The sequence below is a fragment of the Monodelphis domestica genome, chromosome 1, assembly GCF_027887165.1.
Source record: "Monodelphis domestica isolate mMonDom1 chromosome 1, mMonDom1.pri, whole genome shotgun sequence".
NCBI lineage: Eukaryota > Metazoa > Chordata > Mammalia > Didelphimorphia > Didelphidae > Monodelphis > Monodelphis domestica.
The window spans coordinates 28,490,642-28,502,808 of record NC_077227.1 but is presented as its reverse complement, the minus strand read 5'-3'; the positions used below and the strand labels follow the sequence as shown (position 1 = coordinate 28,502,808).

General features: G+C 33.5%; 1 protein-coding gene across 4 annotated transcripts in view; it reads left to right on the top strand.

Moving 5' to 3' along the window:
* Positions 1-12,167, top strand: part of CTNNA3 (catenin alpha 3) — a 2,164,949-nt gene that overhangs the window by 1,194,688 nt on the left and 958,094 nt on the right. The window lies entirely within an intron of this gene.

The window sequence follows — 12,167 nt, the reverse complement described above, 5'->3', positions numbered from 1 at the left end:
TTATAATTAAATTATTATGGCTAGTTCCCAGTATAGAAATTACCTCTGTTATACTTGATTAGAAAATTATTTCTCATTGCTATTTTTAGAGACTTGCCTAGCAAGTCTCTAAATTGGCAACTTAAATGACTTGTCCTTGATCACATGACCAGTATGTGTCAGAAGCAGGACCTGAACCTAGCTCTAATCAATTTTCTGATTGGCTTTCTACTGACTTTACCATATTTCCTCTCTGTATATAGCTTAGAATATGCTCTCAGGTTATAAGATCTATACCTTGGTCATGGAGAGTTTTCTAAAACATTTACTTAACTATCTGGGAAGGATAAATACTAAATATGATGAGGAATCTCACAGCTTTGTGGACCTAAGCAGAAAGGGGTGTGTAAAGAGCATTTTAGGTGATTTAATGTTTTCTCCTTCCAAGTGGAATGAATACTTTCTTCCTCTATCTCTGTTTCTTTTGCCCTGAGGAATGTGCCTAAAATTTAACTTGCTGATATGATCATGGCAGGGAGTAACTTAACAATCAGGCAGATATGTTAGTTAGCCTCAGAGGCATCCTCATATTTATTGCATCATTATATACGGAGAGGTTTTATGACATATTATTTAAATACATATTGCCAGCCTGGAGGTTTAAAAAGTGGATAGTTCATAATGAGATATTATATTTTCATCTTTGCAAAGTCTCCTTTTCATATTAGTAGATGCCTCTTAGGAAGGTTGAGAAGTGATAGAGTAGATAAAATGTCTTTATTATGAAAGTGGAAAAAAAATCCCAGCCTAATTTTTTGAAATATCTTGCATTTATAAGAAGTTACACCAAAAGATCATTGGACTTCCTAATCAGCTTCAGAACTAGAAGAAGCTTTTGAAATTATTGAGTCCCAAACCTCCATGTAGATATACACATATGCATATATTTATACACATATGTATACATGTATATCTCATATGTATGCATATATGCATATGAATATGTATTAATATGTATTAATATATACATACGAATATGTACACACATATATACAGATAGATAGATAGATAGATAGATAGATAGATAGATAGATAGAAAGATAGATAGATAGATGGATAGATAGATAGATAGATGGATAGATAGATAGATAGATAGAAAGATAGATAGATAGATAGATAGATAGATAGATAGATAGATAGATAGATAGATAGATAGATAGATAGATAGATAGATATTTGTAGTGAAATTTGAACTCAGACTTAAAGGAGATCAGAAGGCAGAGGAAGGAAGGAAAGCATTTCAGACATTGGGCACAGCCAGGGAAAAGGCAGAGTCAGAAGTGAGATTGTCTTTGTAGAGGAACAAAGAGGAAAGAGGCCAGTATCACTGGGTTTTGGAGTACAAGGAGAGGAGTAAAGGAAAGGAATACCAGAAACATAGAAAGGGACAGCTTGTGAATGCTTTTTATATCCAAAGAAAAGGTTATTTTTTCAACTGTGGAGGTAAAGGACAGCTTATAGAGTGGGAAGGAGAGGGGTAATATGGCCAGACTTGCATTTTAGAAGGATTATTTTTGTATCTGAAAGGAGGTAGCCTGGAAAATAATTGGAGAAGAGATCTACCAGAAGGTTATTATGATAGTCTATGAATGAGGCAATGAGACCCTCTCCTATCATGATGGCTATTGGAATGGAGTAGAGGGAAGATATATAAGAATTGTTTTGAAGGTTGAAATGACAAGGTGTATCAATAAATAGTATACGTAAAGGGCTGGTGAAAGAGCAGTGAAATTATTCTTTAAGTATTTAAATGAATTTCCTTTTAAATCCATCTAGTCCTTCCCACTTTTCCCTACATTTGGATGTTAATTTCTGATTGGTTCATCAAGTTCCCAATTTCTTTTTATGTCAAAGTTGATTATTAAAATATTTATTATAAATATTTATTCATTTATTTTTATTAATACAAGGCAGATATAAATGGTTTCTAAACTATGGTGTATTTCTTTTTCATTTGTTAAAATTCTTGTTTTTTCTTAAATTTTAAAAAATACTAATAATTTGACAACTTGCCTTTCTTCTCTTTACTTTTTAATGAAAAAACTATACATATTTTAAAAACTTGTAGTTTTATTCATGAATTCATTATATTCAGAAGCATAACTTCTAAATACTTAAAGGAAAATGAAATATAAAGAGAAACACAAAATAAAACTATAATAGCAGGGGACTTGAGTTTGTTTCTTTTAGCCCTTAGATAGATCTAACTCAAAATAAACAAATATAAGATTTAAATTAGATTTTACTCAATATGAGAGTTATAAAAGTGGTCACCATTTATATAATATTAGTCCCTAAATGAAAATGACTGCAAGTAGCTTTTATTTACAAGCTAGAGAAGTCAAAGTGGGAAATATAGAAGGAGACAAAGCCTGGTCTAGCTTTCCAGCCCTAAGTGCTGCTTCAGTGAAGTCTGGCTCAGCCCAGGCAGGAGCTTCCCCAAGTTCCATTCTCCATGTGGATTTCCCAGTAGTCCTCAGCCAGAAGACCCAGTGTTGTCTTCAGCCAGAATTCCACCAATGCAGAATGACTCCAAGGAAAAGCATGTCCCTTCAGCTCTACTCACTAATGCAGAATCCAAGGGGAAGAGTCTCCAAGGAACCAGCCTCTCCAAAACCAAGGAAGCAAAAAAGGCCCACACCCTGTTGGTTTCTTCTTTTATTCTCCCTTTTTTACATCATTTCCTGTTTCTTCCCCTCTTTACTGAAACCAATTGCAGTCTTTCAATTTGCCTAGCACTGACCTTGGGCAGTACTTGTAGCTTTTCTTGGTATGATCTAGTAAGTGACTTGTGAGTTCTCTTACCTAATTGTTAGCTAGCTACTAAGTAGGGGTACTTTAAGTTCTTTATTTGATTAATTAAAAATAGACAAAGGGAGAGTTAATTCTATCTTCAAACAAGTGTGAGCATAAAGGAGGCTTTGAATAGATTTTTTTTGAGAAAATAGGATATTACTCTGACAAATATTAAATAGAAATAGAAAGAAATATAAGTATTTTCTGGCATATGACATCTTTACAAACTGATCACATCTTAGGACAGAATAACCTCAAAAACAAAAGAAGAAAAGTAGAACAATTATATGCATCTTTTTACTGACTGTGATATAAATTATATTAAATAAATGCCCCCTGGAAAACATATTAAAACCAAATGGAAACTACATCATTTAATCTTAAGAACTGGTGAGTCAAAGGACATGTTATAGGAATGATATGTAATTTTATTAAAGATGTTGATGACAATGGAGCAATATAGTAAAATTTGGAGGATGAATCCCATGAGGTTCTTAGAGGAAAACTATATCTCTAAACACTTTCATTAATCAAAAAAGAGAAAAGACAGATCAATGTATTTGGAATACATCTATAAATACTAGAAAATGAACAAATAAAAAAAATTGTCAGACTACATCCAAAAAATCAGCAAAGCTAGCTATAAAATTGAAACAAGTGACAAAATATTTTCAAATCATCAGATCATAGCTTAAAATGATCATTTTACTAACAATAAAATATGTCACTGTCTAATAGCCATAGTGATAAACCTTTTAAAAATTGTGACAATGAAAATATTAAGTGCCTGTTGTATGCCAATTACTAGGTTAAGAAGTGTTAAACCACACCAATATCTTTGCCAGGAAAAAACAATGAACAAAGTCTATGGAGTCACACAGTCAAACATGACTGCGCAACTGAACAATAACAGATGTGTCAGTTGCTGTGCAAAACACTGTGGATACACAAGACCAAAAATGCAAAGTAATTGTAGCCTCCAGAAACTTGCACTCTATAAAGAACATTTTTCTCTCACTCACTTTTCAAAATCATCACAACTTTTGTCACCCTCATTCTTTTATTCATGGTATTCAGTGGTAGCTAGAGTATAAACCTAGTGGAAAGGCAAGAACCCTTCCAGTTCTAAAATGGCATTATTCTAACCACATAATGCCTGACCCTTTTTTTTCTATTTTCATTGTATTTTACTGGAATAAACACCAATGGGCAATCTTCCATAGTGATACCTTTTCACTCCGTCATTCACTCAGTCCATTATATGTCATTTCTATAGCATATATTATCACTACACACACTCTTAATGGGATGAACTTTGTCTCCTAATTTTCCTAGTTTATATCAGTGGAAGATCCAATCATGAAGCAAACCAGATTTCCTAGGAAACAAAGACCACAAGGGCTAAATATAGAGGAAACAATAATACATGGAGGGAAGGTAGCAGCCAGGCAATTGTAAATTTCAGAGAACCTTAACAACTATCCACTTTACTAATTTCTCATATATACCCTTATAACTCAAACAGTGTTTAGGATGGTGCCACCAAAGTATATTAACATGCAGTTCAGAATAAGATGAAATACTATTAGAATCAATGTTGTTTACTCCTTTTCCCCCTACTGTATAAAGTCTATTAAATTTAATTGATTTGTCTGTTGGTCATATCAAAATTTGAAGATATTTCCCTCCTTACTTTCCCTCCATGTTCACCAAAAGAGGCTTCACTTACAAATACACACACACACACACACACACACACACACTGCCTGACTTTCATGATTCTATTTATTAGTTCTTGCTCTGGACGTGGATATTGACAAGTTATTAATCAAACATTATTCTGTAGTTATATGTAATGTTCTCTCGGTTCTACTCATTTTACTAGTATTAACTTTATGTAAGTCTTTCCATATTTTAAAAATAATAACCTGCTTGTTGTTTCTTATGACAAAGTAGTACTCCATCACAATCACATGCCACAACTTGTTCAGCCATTCCCCAAATGACGGACATCCATCAATTTCTTGTTTTTTGACATCACAAAGTGAGCTGCTATAAATATCCCCAGTCACCTTTGGATAAAGACTCAGAAGTAGATTGCTGGGTCTAAAGGTTGACCCAGTTTTATAACTCTGGACATAATTCTAGATTGTTCTCCAAAATGAGTGGATGATTTCACAATTTCACCAATACCAATTAGGTCCCCATTTTCCCATGTCATTCCATCATCTTTAATTTTATTCTTGTATTCTTTAAGACAATCTGATAGGTATGAAATATTTCAGAAGTATTTTGGTTTGCATTTCTCTAATCAATAATGATTTAGAGAATTTTGTCATTTGCTTATATATGTCTTTTACTTACTTATTCAAAGACTATATGTATATTTTGATTATTTATCAATTGGAGAATGGCTCAAGTCCTTAAATTTGACAAGAATTTCTTTATATTTTAGATAGGTTATCTCTAAGAAACTAAACATTTTCTACAATTTTCCTTCTTCCTTTTAATCTTGACTACATTCATTTTATTTGCATAAATCCTTTTAAAGTTAATATATAATCAAAATTACCTAATGTCTCGCAATGCTCTTCATTTTTTGTTTATTCATAAATTTCTCTTTTCCAGAAATCTTATAGGTAATATGTCCTTTTTCTCCAAATTTGCTTTTGATATTTCCCTTTATATCTAGGTTATATATTCATGTATGAGATATCAGTCTATACTTAATGTTAGGCAAACTGCTTTCCAAATTTCCCAAGATTTTTTTTTTTACCAAATACTGAATTCTTATCCAAAAGTTTGCCTCTTTAAATTTGTCAAATATAAGATTACTATAATCTTTTGACTAATGTTAGTTATTTGTCTATTTTGTTCTACTGATTTGCCTTTCTATTTCTTAGCCAGTACTGGATAGTTTAGATAATTACTGCTTTATAATACTGTTTAAAATCCGGCATGGCTTATATTTACAACTAATTCCTTTTTTCCAACACTATTCAAATAGTTCAGATTTGGTGTTAATACTTAGAAGTATGACAATTCTTATAGAAACAATTCAATTTCATAAGTTTTGGGGAAACTGTGGGTGTTAAAAAAATAAACTTAATTCTCTTTTCTTTCCTTCTGCCCATCAAGCCCAATTTGTGTCACCTACCAAAGCATGTTTACTGTAGTCTTTTTTGAGTTTGTTTGCTTCCCCAGCCTCCCCTTATGGGTTGTTAGTTTAAGTAAGCTATGTGCCTTTTCTAAGAGGAACACAGAACCTACAGATGAAATGGACTTAAGAGATCAGCTTGTCAAACTGCTATTTTATCGATGTGGAATCTGAGGCCACAAGAACTTAAATGAATTCTCCAAGGTCACAAATGGGTAGTAAGTGGCAGAAACAGAAACCCAGGTCCTCTGATTCTAAATCTAATATTCTTTCTATCATCATATAAGAGCCACTCAGTAAATCTTTGATTAGGCAGAACAAATTATATGTGTATATAATTATTATTGTTGCAAATGTTGACATGCAATTAGGAAATTATGTGAAATGCATGGAAAGGGGATTGGATTGTGATTTTAATTGTTATCAGGAATTTCCAGGTGAGGAAGTTCTTTCTGCCTATGGCATTTGACACTTTGTCTGAAATTTAGACCTTTAGAGAGCTGAGCGGAACAAGAGAATAAAAGGCTTGCTTAAGGGCACATGGCCAATATATGTCATAGGTGGAACTTTAAGACAAGTCCTCCTGGTTTAGAACCTATCATCCAGGAAGTATCTGATTATCGAAAGAATTAATGTGGTGTGAAAGGGCAGGGCAGGCGAAAGACAGAAACTTCACTTCTTGTCTCCGGAGTGCTGGCATCCAAAGAACATTAAAAAAAAAACAAACCACTGAAAAAAACCATATATATATATATATATATGTATATATATATATATGTATTCTCTGACTTTTCTTTAACAGAACTATGATTTCATTGATATAGGGAACTCACAAGAAGAAAACGAAATTCCCTCAATTCAGAGCAGCACCATTTTTTTAAACCCTTACCTTCCATCTTGAAATCAATACTTTGTTGGGCTACAGAAAGGGCTAGGCAATGGGGGTCAAGTGACTTGCCCAGGGTCACACAACTGGGAAGTGTCTGAGGCCAGATTTGAACCTAGGACCTTCCGTCTCTCTAGGCCTGGTTCTCAATCCACTGAGCTACCCAGCTGCCCCCTGAACACCATTTTTATAATGTAAAGTACTGACCATTTTACTAAGTAGTTAAATGATTTGCCCACGGTCATATAGATAGTATATGTCAGAAGCAGGTATTACTTCCTGGGTTTCAACCTAGGACATTCTGATTTGAAAGCCCAAACTCTACTAATCTATGCTATCATGTGATGCCAAATATGATATGAGAAGTCCCATAAGCAGGTAGAATTCAGAGTGTGGTAAGAATAAGATCAAGGCTTATGGTTGCTATGGGAGATTTTTATTTATTTTAAACTTTAATACTGTTGAAATCATGTAAAACATTTCAGAAAGATGTCCATCATCCATGTTAGAACCATTTTGGGTTAATAGAGAAATGTGCTTTAGGGGTGAATGTGATAAACTTAGAATCAGGAGTGTCCTGAGTTCAAATACTGGCACTTGTTAGGAATATGACCCTAGGTAAGTTAAAAAGTCAAATCAACAGGCATTTATTGTCTAACTAATGTACTAGACATTTAGCCAAATTCTAGAGATACAAAAAAGTCAAACCATGACCTCTTCTTTCAAAGAATTTCTATGGGAAGGCCACAGGCAAGCAACTATGAACAAGATATGTATGGGACAGATTGGAAGTAGCATCAAGGAGAAGACACTACAATTAAAGATAGGGAAAGGTATCATAGAGAAAGTAGGTTTTTAATTGACACTTGAAGGAAGTCATGAAAGCCAGGAGGCATACATGAGAATAGAGAGAATTCCAGGCAAGGGGGATAGCCTGTGATCAATCCCCAGAGCAGGAAAATAAAGTGTCAGGTGTGAGGCGTAGCAAGGAAGCTGATGTCAATGCATCACAGATTACATGAAGGAGAATGCAGTATCAGAAGACTGAAAAGGCAGGAAGAATCTGGGTTATAAAAGGCTTTAAAAATCTGTTTTGATGATTTGGGATTTGATCCTGGAAGCAAGAAGTCAATAAGCAAGTCATTTAAAGCCATCGAGTCTTGATTTCCTCATCTTTAAAGAGGGAATAATTATAATTGTAGTAATTACTGCATGGGGTTGTAGTAAGAGCTAAATGAAACTGCATGGAAAGCATTTTTCAAACTGTCATGTACTGCATAAATGGCAGCTAGAGTATTATTTTTAAAATGACCTCAAAGACATTTTTGCCTTTTCCATGTTAGGTGAGTAATTAAATGAGTTTCTTGGTCTTTGTTTTACATGATATTGTATTGTAGGAAGGGATTTTCTATTGGTAAAAATCTTTGCATGTCAAAGCAAGTAAATCCTAACAAGTTTTCCTAGTCCTTTATAGGGATAACAAGGGAATATGAAGCAGACACAAATGACAGGTCTGTTTCCCCAGGTTACTTTGCAAAGACATAAATCAGATGAGATTTCAGAGAGATTCAGTTATTTGTGACTTTCTGTTCCTTAGAATTTTTCTGAATTCATGTGTAAAACAAGGCTAGAAGTCAGGGATATATGTTCCATTTCAAATTACTGGGTGAGCCATGGCAATTCGCTTAACCCCTCCATGCCTCATTTTCCTCACTTGAAAAAAATTGGAAATTCACTAGATGATCTCTTTTTCACTTCAGTTCTGTGATCTATGATCCTACATTATAAAACGTAGATGTGCCTGGGTATAGATCTTTCTATATTTGCCCATCCTTGGTATAGTAGTGATGAATTAATGTTTACTCATTCTTTTTCCTTAATTCACCCAGTAAGAGAACTTTCATTATGAGAATTCCTCATAACATATTTCATGGAATCATAGGTTAACTGCTTGACAAGACTTTGGAAGACATCAAGTCCAACCTTTTCATTTTAGAGATGAGGGAGGTGATGTCCAGAGATGTCAACTGATTTCTCTAGAGTTCTCATGTGTAGTGTTAATAAGTTCTTTGCTTTTGTGCCAAAATAATAGTTCAAACTGATGGTTTTCAAAAGTATATTTTAAACAAACTGAACAAATAACTCAAATAGAAAACCCTCTTAGAACCTTATTCCCTCATCCCTCAGGTCATCTTTGATCCAATGACACTGACATCCTTGTTGATCCTCAAATAAGGCATTCATCTTTGCTTCAAAGCATTTTTCTCTGGTTGGAATGATCTCCCTCTTCAGCTCAGGTTCCCAAGTTCTTTGGCTTTTTTAAGGTTCCCAATTAAAATCCCACTTTCTACTGGAAGCCTTTTTTCCCCAACAGCTCTGAATCTTAGTGATGCCCCTCTGTAAACATGTGATTGTATGTGTGTGTATGTGTCACAGAGAGAAAGAAAAATCTCTATCTATGGAGATCTACCTACACTATAGCTATAGATTGACATATACATACACAGAGACATACATGAACCACACTCTATACCCTCAGCTGGAGTTACAAAGGCAAAAGACATTCCAGACTCCAGTCCCTTGCTCACAATCCAATCCAATGAGAAAGATACAGGCAAACAACTTGAGGCAAACAAACTGGCTAGTCAATAGCTATCTAGCTTGTTTGTGCAATTGTTGGTCTGTTGTCTTCCCTACTGGATTGGATTTGAGGGCACAGAGGGTTCTTTGCCTCCTTTGTATCCCTAACACTTAGCACAGTGCCTGGCACAGAGTAGCAGGCACTTAATAAATACTGATTGCCTCATTGACATAAAAGGGTAAATGATATAAACTATTGTATAAAATACAAAGCAGACTTTCATCAATCATCAATTTAAAAATGATTCTAAATCACTCTAGAACTATGGCCAATTATAATTAATATATTGTCATACAGCAATAGAAATCACTTCTATATAATAGCCAAAGTTGGCAACCTGTGAAGTTGCAAAGGATCATAAAATTTTAATTAGAATAAGTAGGGACATTTTTCTGATTTGTATCTCTTATACCTCACATAGTTCCTGGCACATTGAATAGCATCTACTATATATATATATATATTTATATTTATACATATGTACATATATATATTTATACATATGTACATATATATTTATTTATACATATGTACATATATATTTATACATATGTACATATATATACACATATACATATATTTGTGGATTAATGATCATAACCATCTGCTATGAAATTATTAGTTTACAAATTAAAAAAAATAACAAAATCCTTTAGTCCAGGGGAGTACGTTTTCCAAAACAAATAATTAATATTGGGGAAATAAACAGTAAGAATTCATGTTTGTTTCATAATGAATTTACATTCTATTAAGTTTTTTTGATAGATAATGATAAAAACAGGGTCAGTTAAAGTAGTTTTTAAAAATTTCCTCCATTTTTTCTGATAAGAAAAATATCAATTATTACTTCTTATAACAGTCATATTTATGGTGGTTTATATATGCTCAAATTCCCCCAAACCCTCTTGATGCCTCAGTGTTGTGGGAGAATGAAAACTGAATTTTGGATAAATTAAGCCAGTTCATTGGAACATCTTTTTGAAAATGCATGAGTGAACAGAAGCAAGGCCAGACTAGAAGGCATCACAGAGAAGTGAGATGACTTTGAAAGTTTCATGTTGAGTTGATTACTTTGTATATCTAAAAGAAAAAAGCAAGACATATGTAATGAAAATTTATATAAAATCATATTTCTCAATTGTAATTTGTATTTGGAAATACTCTTTTTATTGGTGACTTTAAGTCTGAGGGGAAAGGAAGGGAAAGAAGAAGAGAGGAGAGGATTAGAAATAATAGAAAGAGAAAAAGAAAGAGAAAGATAAGGTAATGAAATGAAGAGAATAGGAAATAAAGAATAGTAGGGTATTAAAAAATAATAACAAAAGAATAGAAAAGAAAAAAGAAGGTTCTAGTAGTAGAATATTTACACTGGGAGATTCTACCAGACTGGAAGGAGCACAAGGATAGAGGTTGACTATCTATCTGTCCCTTAAAGACCTGGTTAGTTACCTCAGGATGTCAGACAGCCTCATCACAAGAAGTTTGGTCAACAAAGGTCTGAGGGCATTTGTCCTCATGCTGATGGCAGTTCTTCAAACTTATAAGGAAATTTTAGTCTATAAGTCAGATGAGATGGCAAGGTTCCATGATCCTTAGGGTATAGCAGCAGAGCAGATCATCGTGTCACTTCTTTAATGCCATTTCACCTATAAAGTCCTAAATCCCTGATGCTGTCATTGGACAGCACTGAAGACTTTTGTGACAAGAGCATTCCTTTTTATTTCTTCTGTTTTTATATCTTCTGAGATATAAGGAAGTCAAGGTATGTCTCTTAGGGAGGAAGTCCCAGATAGATAAACTCCAAAATATTGATTTCTTGTGGCAAATTTCTTTTCTCCGCTTTCAATCTAAAGAGTTCATTACAATTCATTGCCACTCACTTTTTTTTTTGGACTAATTGACAGTTTTCAGAAATACATTTCAAAGAAATTAAGCAGATGTCCCAGATAGAAAAATATTGCACAGCTTTTGGATGGCAGTTGAAGGATGAATAAGGTCCCAGGGTGGGACAAATGAATTGTTTTATTTTTTTTCTAAGCAATAATTGTAAAATAAATATTATTTGAAATTATACTAATGATATTTCTGTTATTTACATATTTGCATACTTGTAGTTTAGGGATTTAGAAAGAAATGTAAAAATTCCATGTGACAAATCAGAAAAAAATCACACTTGCCCAAAGCCACCAAAAACAAATATGATTTTCCTTCTAGGCTTTATGGCCAGCTATCTAGATAGCACACAATGGTAGACTCATGCATATGATGCTAAGATTACAAATTTAGATCAAATGTCATTCCATGGGAATTGTGTTAAGCAGATATTATGTGTCAGACACTGTGCTAAGTATTAACGATATAAGATCATTGAATCTAATCCATTTAGTTTATATTTTAGGAAACAGAGATGATATAAACTAAAATCCCACATTTTGTACGTAGTGAATTTCAGATCAGAATGTTGACTTTAGAAACATAGAAGTATATATTTTGAAAAGAAGAGTCTCTCAGATGTCTTCTTGTACAACTCATCCAACATTTCGTAGACCAGGGTTTCTTAACATTTGTGTATAGCTTGAGTCCTTTTGGTTGCCTGGCAAAGCCTATGAACCTTGGCTCAGAATTGAACCATTGTTATTGAAGAAAAA